The sequence below is a fragment of the Octopus sinensis genome, linkage group LG7 (assembly GCF_006345805.1).
Source record: "Octopus sinensis linkage group LG7, ASM634580v1, whole genome shotgun sequence".
NCBI lineage: Eukaryota > Metazoa > Mollusca > Cephalopoda > Octopoda > Octopodidae > Octopus > Octopus sinensis.
Window position 1 is genome coordinate 50,195,170 of NC_043003.1, and position 17,848 is coordinate 50,213,017.

A 17,848-nucleotide genomic window follows, 5' to 3' on the forward strand; every position below is an offset into this window, starting at 1 on the left:
TTGTTTCGTTATTTAAAGATCTAGGCAGTAATTTGAGGAAATCTGCTGCTCTTCTTCTTCTTCTTCTTCTTCTTCTTCTTCTTCTTCTTCTTCTTCTTCTTCTTCTTCTTCTTCTTCTTCTTCTTCTTCTTCTAATCAGGACTCACGCCATTAGCCACAAAGATTAATCTCTAATTCAAGCGTACTCTAAGATACTAAGAATGCGTGTGGCAACTTGAAGATCCACCCACCACACGCGGTAGACTGGCGGTTGCACGAGTGCGAAAGCTACGTTGTTATCCTCATTCCATAAACGGTGGCTTTTAACGGGTGGAGAGCTGAACCATCCTGGGGTACAGAGGATTCGCAATCTAGACTAGGGTCTCAAAGTTTACCACACCATAGTGGGTTACAAAATGGTTCCTCTGATTTGTGGCAGAAGTAGGAAGAAAGAGTGAGAGAAAGTTGTGGTGAAAGAGTACAGCGGGGTTCATCACCCCTGCTCGCCAGAGCCTCGTAGAGCTTAGGTGTTTTTGCTCAATAAACACTCACAATGCCCGGTCTGGGAATCGAAACCGCGTTCTTACGACCGCGAGTCCGCTGCCCTAACCACTGGGACATTGCGCATCCACTTCTGCTGCTGTTATTTGTAGTTGGCCGTACGACCGCATAGAGGTTTCCTCGTGGGCCGGTTAATTGACGACATCGGTAAAGTGCACTAAAGAGAATGTACCTAGTCTCATCTCTCTATATTCTCAGTCCTCGTTACACCAAATCTTTTATTCTGGTACGTCTATCAGTCATTACACTGCGACCATGCTGGAGCAACGCCTTGAATTAAAAAAAAAAATTTGGTCGAATGTTGTTATTTTTTAAAAGTCTGGTACTTAGTCTTGTGATATCTGTTGCCGAACCGCTAAGTGACGGGGACACAAACACACCAACACCGATTGCTAAGCGGTAGTCGGAGGGAGGGGACAAACACTGACACAAAGACACACACACACATAGTACAGGCTTCTTTCAGTTTCCGTGTACCAAATCCACTCTCAAGGCTTTGATCGGCCTGCGGCTATAGTATAGAATTAACCCAGGACCATGTAGTTGGGAAGCAAACTTCTTATCACACAGCCACGCCTGCGCCTGTCTGTTTTCCCTGTATATGTCAAAGGTCAGGTAGGTTGACGTGCTGGTAGAAACGTTAGAGCCTCGGTAAAATAAAATAGAACGAAACACTACAGTTTAAGGTGGGTGATTACAGCACATAACGTTTGAGCTGTTTAAGTGCGTGTCTCTACAGTGTTCGAATTCAACTGAGGTCAACTACGCCTTTTTATACTTACAAGAGTATATAGAAGTAAAATACCTGCCAGGTATGAAATTTAATCTTATTGACCTTGATGTATTTTTATTGACACACCTAATGAACTATAGTTCGTTCCTTATACATATGTTAGAAAAAAAATATCTAGAAGGGTGATCGACAGATTCAATGAAGTCATACTGTATTTACACACGACCCTCCAAACCAAGTTGGGTTCGGGTTCATTTTCTTCCTTACGGAGGTGATAAAATAAAGGGCCAATCAAATACTGGAATCGATATAAAATGCTATACGACATCTCTTCTCTACAAATGTACTGCCTTATGTTAACGTTTGGAGGCACATGGCCTAGTGGTTAGAGCAGAGGACACGCGTTCAAGGGATCACGGGTTCGAATCTCAGACCGGGCGATGTGTGTGTTTATGAGCGAAACACCTAAGCCCCACGCGGCTCCGGCAGAAAGTAATGGCGAACTTCTGTTGACTCTTTCATCGCAACTTTCTCTCATTCTTTCCTCCCACATCTTGCAGCTCACCTGCGACAGACCAGCGTCCCGTCCAGGTGGGGAACCTATACGCCAAGGAAACCGGGAAACCGGCCCTTATGAGCCAGGTGTGGCTCAAGAAGGAACAAACAAAAACAATTTTTTACGTTTACTATTAACACTTAGGATGCTGGCTACAAAAATCCGTAGATGATCAGACTAAATGACTTTCAGGTCCCGAGATAATACGGGTAAAAAAATCCCCGTTTTTCATCCTTCAAACGACCATGAAATGTTGTTAATTTTTTATTTGTCTAATCCAGTTAATGAAACGTAACTCGAAATGTTCACGCCAAGTCTTTGACTGTACATGCATCCAACGATAGATAATGACGTAACATAATTTGGTCAGGATGCATCGCCAGGTTGTATGCATTTAATCCATTGTTAAGGAGCAAACTCCCTTCTGTGAGAAAAAGGGTGTGAAAGAAAGAGATAGAGAAGAAAGGAAATGAAAGGAAAGGAGGAAAAAGTAAAATATTTTGGAGGAAGTACTGAAAGAGTATGAAGAGGGAATCCTGTAGGTGCAAAGATATGTATATGGAGATTCTCGGTTACTGACTCCCGGGCGGAGATAAAACCCAGATTTACTCGGTTTATAGATAACATGTATACGGAACGGAAATGTGCATTGGGGTTTATAAATAACTTAACTATTCCAGTGGTTCGCAAACTAAGAAATCCCAACACCAACAACAGCCCCAAATATTAGTGAAATGTTTTATTTCCCACTTTTTTGCTAATCAGAAGAAAAGTCTTTGCACCTTTGTAATCGTTTTGGCCTTAGACTACATTAAAACCATTTTCAGTTTATTGAAAATGGGGATAAGGCCAATATGACCGCCCCCTTTCAATCATCTCAGCTCCCGCCCGTACAGAAATACTGGGGGATGGAGAGTGCTTAGAGAGGGCGTGATTGTTCTTAGAAATTTTCTTAGAAATATTTTTTGAATTGATTTCTTTTTAAATTTTGAAGGCTGCTAAATATTCTTTTCTACTCTAGGCACAAAGCCGGAAATTTTGGAGGAGGGGGCAGTCAATTAGATCGACACCAGTACGCAACTGGTACTTATCGACCCCGAAAAGATAGAAGGCAAAGTCGACCTCGGCGGAACTTTGAACTCAGAACGTAAAGACGTACGAAATACCGCGAAGCATTTTGCCCGGCGTGCTAACGTTTCTTATTTCTTTATTGCCCACAAGGGGCTAAACACAGAGAGGACAAACAAGGACTAGCAAACAGATTAAGTCGATTACATCGACCCCAGTGCATAACTGGTACTTAATTTATCGACCCCGAAAGGATGAAAGGCAAAGTCGACCTCGGCGGAATTTGAACTCAGAACGTAGCGGCAGACGAAATACCTATTTCTTTATTACCCACAAGGGGCTAAACGCAGAGGGGATAAACAAGGACAGACATAGGTATTAATACGATTACATCGACTCTAGTGCGTAACTGGTACTCAATTTATCGACCCCGAAAGGATGAAGGGCAAAGACGACCTCGACGGAATTTGAACTGAGAACGTAACAGCAGACGAAATACCGCTAAGCCTTTCGCCCAGCGTGCTAACACTTGTGCCAGCTCGCCGCCTTAAAAGAATTTCATATTCTTTTCTACTCTAGGCACACGGCCCGATGTTTTTGGAGATGGGGGCCAGTCGATTAGATAGACACCATTATGCAACTGGTACTTAATTTATCGTTCCCTAAAAGATGAAAGGCAAAGTCGACCTCGGCGGAATTTGAAGACAGCTAAATATTGATGTATATGTTTGTGCGCGCGTGATTTGCGAACACTTGCAATATCTTATTAGTTTTATTTTAAATCTTAATTTGTAATGTTGCCCTCGGTTCTAATTTCGTTTTTGTTTACAGGCACTAATACTATTAATTTAGTTTTAAATCTTGCTATAATTACTGCTCTTCTGTTATTATATTCAGCGAGGCATGGCTGTGTGGCTAAGAAGTTCGCATTGCAACTATGTGGGTTTTGAAATCAGTCTCACTGTATAGCACCTTAGGCAAGTGTCTTCTACTGTAGCCCCAGGTTCACCAATGCCTTGCGAATGCATTTGTGTGTGCGTGTGCTCCGTACCACATAACCGGTGTTGGTCTTTTTATCCCCCCCCCACCCCGTCACATAGCTGTTCGCTAAAAAAAAAAGAGAAACAGATCAAAATTGGATAGTACTGGGGTCAATTTGTTCGACTAACCTTTAAAGATCGTGCCTGGCATGGTCATAGTTCAATGACTGAAGCAAGTGAAAGATGTAAAAATATATTTATTTCTTTATTGCCCACAGGGGGCTAAACATAGAGGGGACAAACAAGGACTGACAAAGAGATTAAGTCGATTATATCGACCCCAGCGCGTAACTGGTACTTAATTTATCGACTCCGAAAGGATGAAAGGCAAAGTCGACATCGGCGGAATTTGAACTCAGAACGTAACGGCAGACGAAATACCTATTTCTTTACTACCCACAAGGGGCTAAACACTGAGAGGACAAACAAGGATAGACAAACGGATTAAGTCGACCCCAGTGCGTAACTGGTACTTATTTAATTGACTCCGAAAGGATGAAAGGCAAAGTTGACCTCGGCGGAAATTGAACTCAGAACGTAACGGCAGACGAAATACAGCTACGCAGTTCGCCCGGTGTGCTAAGATGTAAAAATATAAAAGAGGGAAAACATGTGGAGGAGTATTTGTAAAACGTCATTGGGTGAACTGGGGCGCTGAACCTCGAAGGTTTGTGAACCACTCCTTTATGCAGTCAGTCGCTTGGCTTATTAGAAATAACAGCCAAGTTTTCCTCATCTCATACTTACTCTACCGTCCTAATAAAGGTGAACACACAGGTATAATGCCGTCCCTGGTATATAAACTAAGCATGATGGTGACATATGGAGCATTGCCGATCATAGGTGTCGTCGATCAGGCTTGACCGCCGACATAATATCCACGACGGTAATGACAATATACAATATTTCCCGGTATACAAAGCGACGCAGTTAATAATAGAACAAACATAATATAAATATTCGATCATTGTCACTATCTTTCCAAATTCTGCTGCATTCTATATATGACTAGCACTATGACCCGGCAACGCCGGGTCATAGTGCTAGTGCATGCATATACAGCTGCGTGCGTGCACACATACGCGCGAGTACTGCCCAAATCTCCGACCAATCACGTACAGCTAGCTGGCATTCAATTGGCGTATCAAGTTTCGGGCATTTTGATCGGGTTTTGGATAGAAAATTCACAAAAAAGTAACTTCTATTGATTTTTTAATGGCTTTGCGGGGTGAGTGGGGAAAAGTAAAGATGTGCAGGACCACCCTTGAACGGTTTTGAATGACCATTGAAAGTGCGAGCCCTCTAACTGAAAAATTGTGGATTTGTATAAAGGACACACACACAGACATTTTGCCGTTTATATATATAGAGATAATATTTGCATACTGAAAAACTAAAGAAAAGTAACGCAACTCTCTCTTTCTCCCCTTTTGGGTAAATTATGTTGATGTTGACTGGTAACTTCTATTGATTTTTTAATGGCTTTGCGGGGTGAGTGGGGAAAAGTAAAGATGTGCAAGAACACCTTTGGACGGTTTTGAATGACCATAGAAAGTGCGAGCCCTCTAACTGAAAAATTGCGGATTTGTATAAAGGACACGCACGCAGACATTTTGCCGTTTAAATATAGAGTGATAGTGTAGCGTACGCTAAGTGACATTCTACGGTTGTGTCGTCTTTCTTTTCCTACTGTAAGCGCCCGTGCAGTGTATTAAAGGAATCATTCATTCGTCACCTCTCCTTCGCACGGTCGTTCTACAATTTTGGTGACCCCAACGTGGTGCCAAACACGCAGCCAGCCTTACGTTCTCACAGACGTCTACAATTTTGGTGACCCAGTGCCAGCTTAATGACCAACCGCTCTAATTTCACCTCTTCGCTACAGATATGTCTACCTTTATTATCGTCTCTTTTGTCTTCTACAAAATAACTAGTAGAGGGCTATCTGTAGCGTACGCCTAGTGACATTTTACGGTTGTTCGTCTTTCTTTTCCTACTTGTACTCATTTATCCATTTTCGATTTTATTGTAAGCGACCGTGCGGTGTATGGATCTTTTTGGTTTGAACGGCAGTTTTTTCTAGCGGTGTCATATGAAATTGTTACCCATAATTATGACCCTAGTATCGATCTGTTGCATTTCAATCTGTTTTAGGGTTAGGGTTAGCTAGGGCTAGGGGTGGGGAGAAGGGTATCTTTTTTTCTACAGAAATGTAAATAAACCCAATCTGTTTCTTAAACGAGGGACATATTCATACGGCACAGAATGTTTTCACCTCAATAGACGTCATTGATTGGTTGAAATTGCAGAAATTGAAGAAAAAAACAACAAATATCTTACAAACTATAGAATTTTCTCAAAAAAGCCAAGAGAAAAAGATGTTTTATAAACACATTCTACCAGTATACGAAGTTTAAAAGTGTTTAGTTACGTGGAAATTATTTTAAAAAACTGCCGTTCAAACCGAAAAGATCCTTCGACTTGTATGTCGAAAAAATGCGGTAGTTTCATTTCTATTTTTTAATTAATTTTTTTTTTATTTATTTCGTCTGATTGCAGGAATAGAATGCTTGGAAAGCTAGAACGAAAGACTGAAAAATAAAATTGTATTTTAAAACTAAAAATTATAAATTAGATTAAATACATAAGTTAGGGTTAGCTGTGCTGGTTCGAATTACATTAAATGAAATGGCGAATGTAGGTCGATATAATAACCTAATATATAAATCGCTGGAATTCGAGGCGACAAGCGGTGGTCTAAGTCGACAAAATGTTAATTTACTAACGATTAAAACAGCGTGGGATGTTGATATGACCATGAGAAGAAAATCTGTAAGAAACAAAATGGGTGGTCTAACTTTACCTTTTTATATATGTATATATTTCTGTCCCCTTCCTATTTATCTTAATCATGTATTCTCTCTCTCTCCCTTTCTCTCTCTCTCCCTCCCCCTTTCTCTCATTCTTTCTCGTATTCATTTGCCTTATATTGTATTTCTCATTTCTCTCAAATATTCTCTTTTTCTCTTTTAAACATTCTCTCTCTCTCTCTTTATATTTCTCTTTCTTATTTCTTTATAGCCCACAAGGGGCTAAACACAGAGGGGACAAACATGGACAGACAAGGCGATTAAGTCGATTACATCGACCCCAGTACTTACTTTATCGACCTCGAAAGGATGAAAAGCAAAGTCGACCTCAACGGAATTTGAACTCAAGACATAACGGCAGACCAAATGCCGCTAAGCACTTCGCCCGGCGTGCTAACTTTCTTTATATTTCTCTTTCTCTTTCTCGTTCTCTTTCTTTGTATATATACACGCATGTGCGCACGCATGCACGCACGCACGCACGCACACACACACACACACACACACACACACACCACACACACACACACACTCTCAGATCTTATGTTCAGTTTCCTGACAATGTGTGACAGGCGCGGACGTGGCTATGTAGTAAGAAGTTTGTTTCCCAACCACATGGCTCTGGGTTCAGTGCCACTGCATGGCACTTTGGGCAAGTGTCTTCTGCTATAGCCCGAATAAAACCTAATAGGTGGATTTGGTAGACGAAAACTGAATATATACAAAGGTGTATGTATGTATGTATCTCTCTCTCCCTCTCTCTCTATATTATATATATATATATATCGTTGCTATTATGTTAAACTGTCGAATGTCCAAATTTGGCCAAATGCGCTTTTCTCAATATTTGTCTTTGCTTGCAATAGCTGGTTCTTTTGATCAAACTATCGTACCTCCAGCTGCTTCTGATGCCAAGATAGCAAAAATTGTCAATGTGTAGTGCAACTGTTTTGCTATGGAATGGCGAAACTATTTTCTAAAAAAACAAAAAAAAAACCCCTTTTGGATTTACGACACTTTTGCTTAATAGGAACGATATATAAATATATGTGCATTCATATATATGTGTGTGTGTGTGTGTGTGTGTGTGTGTGTGTGTGTGTGGTGTGTGTGTGTGTGTGTATAACATGCATGTGTGTGTATGTGCCTTTCTGTCAGTGTTTCTACCTACCACCAACAATTGAAAAGCGGCGTTGGCACGTTTACTTTCCCGTAACCTAGCGAGACCGATAGAATTACTATCAGGCTGTAAAAATAAAAAGTAATGTACTAGTGTCGATTCATTCAACTAAAAATTCTCCAATGCGTCACCCCAGCATGGCCGCAGTCTAATGACTGAAACAAATAAATCATAAAAGACAAAAGATAAGAGAGTTCACGAGCAATCGATACGTCTTCGGTTTTTCCATATCTCATGAAGTCGATCGATGGAGTTCTGATCTTGTATCGGAATATAATACCATTTCCGTTAACTCGATTATTGCATTCCATATTACTTAAAGAAGAAACCTGTGAATATCGCAAATCAAATCTGTCGTATATATTTTGATATCAATACAACTGACCATGTTAATCAACTACATATATCTCTAGCCAGGTATTGCCGTGTGGTTAGCAATTTCGCTTTGCTACCACGTGGTTTTGAGCTCGCCCCCATTGCGCAGCACTTTTGGTAAGTGACTTTTACCATAACGTCAGACCGACCAATGCCGTGTGAATGCGTTTGGTAGGCGAAGACTGCATGGAAGCCCGTCGTATATATATATATATATATATATATATATATAATATATATTATATATATATATACGAGCAAAACGCCCAATTGATGGTGCTGAGCTGTCGAACATTTAAACCAAACTTTCTCAAAACAACTTGTCCGACCGTCCCATAGGCCTCCCCTTTGAGAAACACTGATTTAACCTAAATTTGAGACACCGTGCATTTTTCTCGCGTACGCGTAGTATCGATCGCAACAGCTGATGTGCTTGCGCGTACAAATACATGTTCCCACGGCTTTATCGATCGCGTTCTCACCTGGAATCGATTAAAAAATTTTTTTCAAGACTTATGCACGCCCTGATACCATCGATATCTACACATCATTTTTGAGCGCAATTGGATGGAGAATGCCCGAAATCCTAGAAGACACACATACAGACAGACAGAACGGATTTTATATATATATATATATATATTATATATATATATTATATATATATATATATATATATATATATATACACAGGGTGATTGAAAAGTAATTCCATATTTTAAAATAATTATAAGTTATTTATTAATAGTAATTCTTTCCTAAAATTTTTTGTGTTGTTTCTTGAAGTATGAGAATTTAATCCGTAATCGTATTGTTCTTGTCGTTCGTAAATCGCTGAATGCCTAGTTCCCCGGAGATAGATGGGCCGCCGTGAACTTCTTAACCACACGGCTATACTTAGCTATACCGTGGTCCGCATGAGTAGCCAACCAGAAGTCCCGACTTAACACATCGTGGCTTCTTTCTTTGGGCTTGGTTAAAGGAACAAGTCTGCTATACCAAGTCAAAAACTTTGGAAGAACTTGAAGGGCGAATGCGAGAAGTTATGTCTTCTTCTATCGTATAAGAGATTCTGTTGAAATCAATTGACGCAATTCCTGGGCGACTCAAGAATCTGGTGGCGACATCTGGAGCCCATATCGAATTTTAAAGAAAGCCTTTTGCTAAAAGCTTCCCTCAAATATCCATTTTTGTTTTGTAAAAATTACAATTGATAAACAATTTATAAGTATTTCAAAATTGTGAGCTAGTTTACAATATACATACATACATACATACATACATACATATATATATATTCTATATATATATCTATTATAGTATATATATATATATATATATATTAATATATATATATACAACTTATAAACAAAGGCAAAAGAAAATTATTTATAAAATTGTTTTTAAGTTGTTTATAATTTTAACCTTAAAATATGCTGCCACTTTTTTGATGAAATTTTTTTCTGTAAAAAAACTTCATCCTATATTAGTAGTATATACATACATATATAAACATGCATACATACACGAGTGAGTGGAGAAAGGAGAGAAAGGGCAATCCGCACATTTATTGGATCAGAACAGTTTAATTCAAATTCCGTGCTGCTTAAAGTTTCAAAGCCCCTAATTAGAAATTCGGGTCACTGGAAATTCAAGCTGACAAGTCAACTTGATTCGAATTTCCATTGGTCCGATGATGAGGCCTTTGAAACTTTAAGTAGCACGGAATCTGAATCAAACTGTTCTGATCCACACACACACACACACACACACACACACACACATATATATATTATATATACAATTGCAGCGTGGAAGGTGTTTATAAGCCATTTAAGAAACACACAAAACCATTAGATTCACTTCAACATTTAAATTTTATTTGTCAAAATATTTCCGTCGCTTTGAGACCGCGACCTGTTACTGACAAAACTTCGACGCATATTCTTTTATTCTTCTACTTGTTTCAGTTATTTGATTGCGGCCATACTGGAGTACCAGCATGGCTGCACCAATGTGTGTGTGTGTGTGTCTGTGTTCGTCCCCCCCCAACACTGCTTGACAACCGGTGACGATTTATTTACATCTCTGTATCTTAGTTGTTCAGCCAAAGAAACTGATAGAATAAGAGGCTTAAAAAAAAATACTGGAGTGAATTAGTTAACTACACGATACCAGACGGTGCTTCAGCATAACCGTAGTCCAATGATTGAAACAATTAAAAGGTAAAAGATTAAACGCTATATATGAGGAATTCTATAATCTTATAAAAGAATACTTTAAGAGAGTCCTAAATACACTGTATCTGAAAATAAAAGATGGGATGATCACAGCAGTAATTAGAAAGGATGCCAGTCTTAACGAGGAAGCTCGTCAAAAAACAACCCGTTTCTGGAATTGTTGTGGACAGTGTGTATGTGTTTGTGTGTGTCTCTGTGTGTGTGTGTGTGTGTGTGTGTGTGTGTGTGTGTGTGTGTGTGTGTTTGTGTAACTAATGAGCGTGTTGAATACAGGTATCGATGAAAACAGCGTCCTACTTTAGTCAGTGAATTTTGTTATACTTCGAGAATATTCTATCATGCTGTCCAACATGGCTAGGCATGGAAGTGGATTATAATGGCTGGAAAATCTTTGATATGTCAGCTCCATCAGAGCTGATCGGGGGAAAATAAACAACAACAACAACAATAACAACAACAACAACAACAACAACAAAAAACAACTACTACTGCTACTACAAACGAGTCATCGAGAAACAGGCGACTTGGTAAAAAATAGATGTCAAAACCTCTCAAATCACACCCTACACTCTTATAAAATTTAGAACATATTAACCAATGTGGACGTAGATATAATGGAAAATGTGAGTCGGTGACCTGCTTTGCTGGAAGGCATTTGGTATATTGATAAGTCTCTTCAATCAGTCAACATAGAGCTCAAGATTAACAACAGTAACTACTATAAACGATAAATTGTTTGGATGAAAATGCCGGTTACAGATCTATAGATTTTAAATACCGGATTTATCTAGCAAAAATAAGTACCGTTGATAAACCAGCAATAATTTCGATAGGAATATTTGTGCTTTATATACTGAATACTTGGGAAGGCCAACATGTGTCCAGAGTAGTGTTGGTATAATTATAACTAGCGGGAGTCATAGAAATTCACGTTTTATAAATGTTCTTATTTTTGTATTCAGACGGCGAGCTTGTAGAATCCTTAGCACACCAGGTAAAATGCTTAGCGGCATTTCGTCCGTCTTAACGCTCTAAGTTCAAATACTGCCGAGGTGGACTTTGCCTTTCAGGATCGATAAAATAAGTACCAGTTGAGTCCTCGTGCCGATGTGATCGGCTGTCCCCAATCCCTCAAATTTTAAGCCTTGTGCCTATAAAATGGTTTTATAGGCGCAGGGGTGTCTGTGTAGTAAGTAGCTTGCTTACCAACCACATGGTTCCGGCTTCAGTCCCACTGCGTGGTACCTTGGACAAGTGTCTTCTCCTATAGCCTCTGGCCGACCAAAGCCAAACGGATTAAATCGATTACATCGATCCCAGTCCGTAACTAGTACTTATTTAATCGACCCCGAAAGGATGAAAGGCAAAGCCGACCTCGGTGGAATTTGAGGCTCAGAACGTAAAGGCAGGCAAAATACCTATTTCTTTACTACCACAAGGGGCTAAACATAGAGGGGACAAACAAGGACAGACAAACGGATTAAGTCAATTACATCGACCCCAGTGCGTAACTGGTGCTTAATTTATCGACCCCGAAAGGATGAAGGCAAAGCCGACCTCGGTGGAATTTGAGGCTCAGAACGTAAAGGCAGGCAAAATACCTATTTCTTTACTACCACAAGGGGCTAAACATAGAGGGGACAAACAAGGACAGACAAACGGATTAAGTCAATTACATCGACCCCAGTGCGTAACTGGTGCTTAATTTATCGACCCCGAAAGGATGAAAATCAAAGTCGACCTCGACGGAATTTGAACTCAGAACGTAGCGGCAGACGAAATACCGCTAAGCATTTCGCCCGGCGTGCTAACGATTCCGCTCGCTTGCCGTCTTAATAACTACAAATAATTGCATGTAATATATATATATATATATATATAGACAGTGTTTAAAGCAGCCATGAGCTGGCAGAATCGTTACCGCGCCGGGCAAAATGCTGACAGCATTTCTTCCAATTTGACGTTTTGTGTTCACATGGGATCGACTTTGCCTTCCATCCTTTTGGGGTCGATAAAATACGTACCAATCGAGCACTGGGGTTGATGTAATGCCCCCACCCTCGAAATTGCTGTCCTTGTGATAAAATTTTAAGGTTAAAAAACCGTTAGATGGAAAAGAAAGAGCGAAGTTCACCTGCGAGACGTGAACGCACATTTTTTTTACACATATCCCGCAAGACGCCTTCGACCTTTTTGCTGTCCAATGTTTTTTTTTTTTAATTCAATATATTTAAATGTAATTAATTGTAGCTGTCTCCACTTCGAGTCTCACACTTGAAACGATTTAATCAACGATAGGATAGCTTTTAGTTAGTTAGTTAGCAGCAGCAGGAGCAGTAGTAGTAGTAGTAGTAGTAGTAGTAGTAGAGTAGTAGTAGTAGTAGTAGTATAGTAGTAGTAGTAGTAGTAGGTGCTATATAACCACTGAGCAGACCTTCGACCAAAAGCATTCTACTCATGACCAACCAGTTTTTTTTTGTCTAGATGAAGTGCTTCTTGAAATACATTATGGTCTCTTTTTTTTTTAAGATAGTAGCTGGCTTGCTGCCATTACTTATAGGTTGAGCGACTATATAGAAACACTCTCGATGGTAAGTAACGAATTTTTTCTCATGCCAGGAATTGAACTCAGACCAACTGAAAACTATTAATCTTAACCACAAGTAGTTGTAGTAATAGTAGTAGCAACAGCAGCAGCGGTGGCTGAGATGATGGTAGTGTGATAAATTAGTAAAAATTGTTGAATCTCAAATGATTTAGATCTTGAATTTACCTTTCGCCCTCCAGGGGTCGTAAAATAAAGAATCAGTAACTTTTTAAAAATTGAGGCTATCGACCAAACACTTTCTTGATGTTCCTGCCTCAATCTCTCTTTCTCTTTAAAAATTTGACCTTGTTTTTATAATAATTGGCTTAGACAAAACAAATCATTATTTTTAGACAGGTCACAATAATGATTATTTGCACATGGCCTGTTTTTCGATTCTTCGATTTGTTTGTGCCAGAATTTCTTGTAATAACACTCTCTCATCTCACTCGCCCACCTCACTTATCGGTCTTATTTACATTAATTATCACAATACCAATATAGCGTAGTTTGTGTATACAGTATGAAACGCATCTGCTTCATTTATGAATATAAAATAATCATTTATGAAAGTATATGATTTCACACACATATATTTAATCTCGCGGTTAAAGAAGGCTCTGTGACCACACTATACAACTTTTGGCAGGCTGGACTGAGGATCAAACGTACGTGCATCTTATTTACGACTCATCAGGATGCGTAAAATAAGTTTTCAGTTTTGATGTTTTTGCAAGAGAGCAACGTTTTATGGTGGAGAAAGTGTATCTCAGATTTGTTTACGGAAACAGGTAAGAGACATCTGCTCTGTGCATCAGACCGTTCTTTGTCATTCAGTATACATACATACCTACATAGATACACACACACACACACACACACATATATAGTTAATCCAAAAAGAAAACACAAAGAGAAAACACAACAACGCGAGGACGTGGAACAAGTATAGTGTTATTGGACGTTCAGAAAAAGAAAGAAAGAAGGAGGATTTAACGTTTCGAATGGAGCTCTTCGTCAGAAACATAGAAAAAGAAAAGATTCAAGGAAGGGAAGACGGAGAAAGAAAATCGCCGACGATACACACGCGGTCACATATAGTATATATATATATATATATTATATATATATATATATATATATATATGTATATACATACATATATATATATACACACATACACATATATATATACACACATAATATATATATATAATACATAACATACATATATCATATATATATATATATATATATATATATTGATAAAAATGGTAAGACAACAAAAGAATGTAAGAGACCTCGATATTATGTAAATAGAGGAATTTATCTGTAAATGTAATATGTGACAATTATTCGGTAGCCATGATAAAACTCCGAGTTTCGGATGCCGAGGTGGAAATCCACGCCGCCATGTCTTCAGTTATCCAGCCATCGGAAAAATGCTATGAAAAATGACCGTTATACAAAGGGCAATTACTGTGTGATTGACCGTTATTAAGACAAAAGAGCTATTTGAATGACCGCTAAGTGAGGGGAGGGAGTGAAAGTAAGGGGGTAAAAAAGTTCATTGTATTCGCATGAGTGCGCATGTTCATACCTAGCATGCGCACCCGTACACCACGTGCATGCGCCTAAAAATATACACTCATCCACCCTCACTTGAAACGTAAACATCCTCACCCGCACCATTCGCCAAATATATGTATATATATATACATATATATATATATATATATGTATATACATATATATATATATATATATCTATATATATTATATATATATATATATATATATATATATATACATACAAACCCACACACACACACAAACCCACACACACACAGACGCGCACCATAATGGTTCATACACACGTCTATATACACAACAGCACAAGAAAAAACAGGGCTAGACGTGGTTTACTCATAGTTTTTTTTACACATTTTCTTGTATTTTTGCTTTTAGCCCTGTTTTTTCTTGTGTATAGACGTGTGTATAACTATCAACACTTAACTTAAACATAGTCGACAGATTATCAAGTCTGCTTCGAAATCCTCAACGTTCTTTATCTGGAGGCACTCTTTTCCCGGAATATAAACAAAGATATATCGAGAAATGCGGCACATTCTTTAGAATATAATACAAACCAATTTATGAATAATATTAAATCGTTTGAAGGCGGCGAGTTGGCAGAAATGTTAGCACGCCGCGCGAAATGCTTGGCGATAATTCGACTGTCTTTATGTTCTGAGTTCAAATTACGCTGAGGTCGACTTTTCCTTTCAGCCTTTCGGGGTCGATAAATTAAGTACCAGTTGCATACTGGGATCGATTTAATCGACTGGCCCCCTGCGCCAAAATTTCGGGCCTTGTGCCAAGAGTAGAAAATAATATCAAATCGTTTGAAGGCGGCGCGCTGGTAGAAACGTTAGCTCACCGGGCGAAGTGCTTAGCAGTATTTCGTCTGCCTTTACGTTCTGAATTCAAATTCCGCCGAGGTCGACTTTTCCTTTCAGCCTTTCGGGGTCGATAAATTAAGTACCAGTTGCGTACTAGGGTCGATCAAATCGACTGGCCCCCTTCCCCCAAATTTCGGGCCTTGTGCCTAGAGTAGAAAAGAAAATGTACCCCAGGAATTATTTTGCTTGTATTCTATTTCATATACAGCAAAATATAATCTATCTATCTATCTGTCTGTCTGTCTGTCTGTCTGTCTGTCTGTCTGTCTGTCTATCTATCTATCTATCTATCTATCTATCTATCTATCTGTCTGTCTCTCTATCTATCTATCTATCTATCTATCTATCTATCTATCCACACATACAATATATATTTATATTTATATACACGCATATTCATACATGCACACATACATGTGTACTTGAGTGTGTCCTTGTGTAATCTGATATACATGCATATATATATATATATACACGCAGAACAAATATGAAAATATAAACATCATTAATATTGATATAAATATCAATTTTCATAAATATTAATTTAAGAATATAGTGAGAGCCATATTATCGTTATCAAAATCAGTGCATCGCAAACACTTTATTTAAAACGAATTAAAAATCATCCGTTTATTATAATCAAATTTCTAGATGTTCTTCTGAACATTTTTAATTAAACTACCACATTGCTACTAATGTAATGCTTACAGAAATCGAAATCAAAGATCAAAGAAAAAGAAAAGAAAAGCTAACTACGAAGATGTGGAAGGTAAATGGTGATGGCGTTGGTCGAATCGTATGTTGGTACAGGAAATAGAGAAACTGGTGTGTTAAATTGGTCAGTGTGATGGGAGTATATAGTGCATATGTATGTTGTATGTATGTATGTATGTATGTATGTATGTATGTATGTATGTATGCATGTATGTATGTGTGTACATAATGTATGTCCATATGTATGTATGTTTACATAGGCATATATGTTTAGTTGTATACACACACATACACCCAGAGAGAGAGAGAGAGAGAGAGGGGGGAGAGAGAGAGGGAGAAAGTGTGTGAGAGACACAGACAGACAGACAGACAAATCGGCAGACAGGCAAACAGGCAGGCAGGCACACATACAGAGACAGAGAGATGATAATATCAAACGGTTATTGTTATCAAACTTTAATCTAAAATGAACCAAATAACTATTTATTTGAATTAGAGGTCAAGATATTGTTCATCGTTTCAAAGTAATCGCAGACGGCTTCCACTGTGTCTGTATTACCATATGAATTGTGAGGCATGTATCATGTATATTTTTTACATAGATATTAAATTACAGTTTGTGTTCTACGAAACATGTATCGGTCACTGTCTCTACAACAAAACTAAATATGAATATGCATGTGTGTGTGAATGCATGCATGCATACATACATATGTACGTACATACATAATACATACATCTACAGCTATTGCCTAATGCGAGCATTTTCTCCATGACAACCTGCAGTGAAAATGGCCTTTTTACAAGTGAAATATTTGAACTGATTAAAAAGTTTATATACGTACGCTCGTACGTATGCATGTATATGTGTGTGAGAAGTACGAGTGTGTGTGTGTGTGTATGTGTGTGTGTGTGTGTGTGTGTGTGTGTGTGTGTGTGTGTGTGTTTTATATTCTTTCTTAGTGAATTTTGAGGAACAGAATTGAATAAATCTTCTTTAACATGTCTTATAAAAGAGTCCTACGTAGCATATGGAAATAAATCAACAATTGCCCGAATGATTTCAGCATTACACAAGACTGCTTATACAGGATAATGATGAAACGATTGTAGATGAAGCATTAAAATTATTTACTAACTCCATTCCTTGATTTTTGTGATCTACTACATAAGTGGAAAATCGTGTGTGTTTGTTTATGGCGTTGTTAGCTAACTCCTCCTACATCGTTTTATAGATCTTGATGAAACTTAACACGTGAGTAGAACTCATGTCTGGAAACCTCGTGACACAGATTGTTGAAAAAAATCGATAATACGGCTATGGAAGGGATCTTAATATTTACGTCATATAACTAATTTTTTTAAGAACACTCATGGGAAATAACCCATAGAACCTGCACTTACAGTTGTTAGTTTATAGCGAAACGATCAATATTTGATTCTCACGATCAGCGGACCTAATTTTGCATTTCACCACTCACAG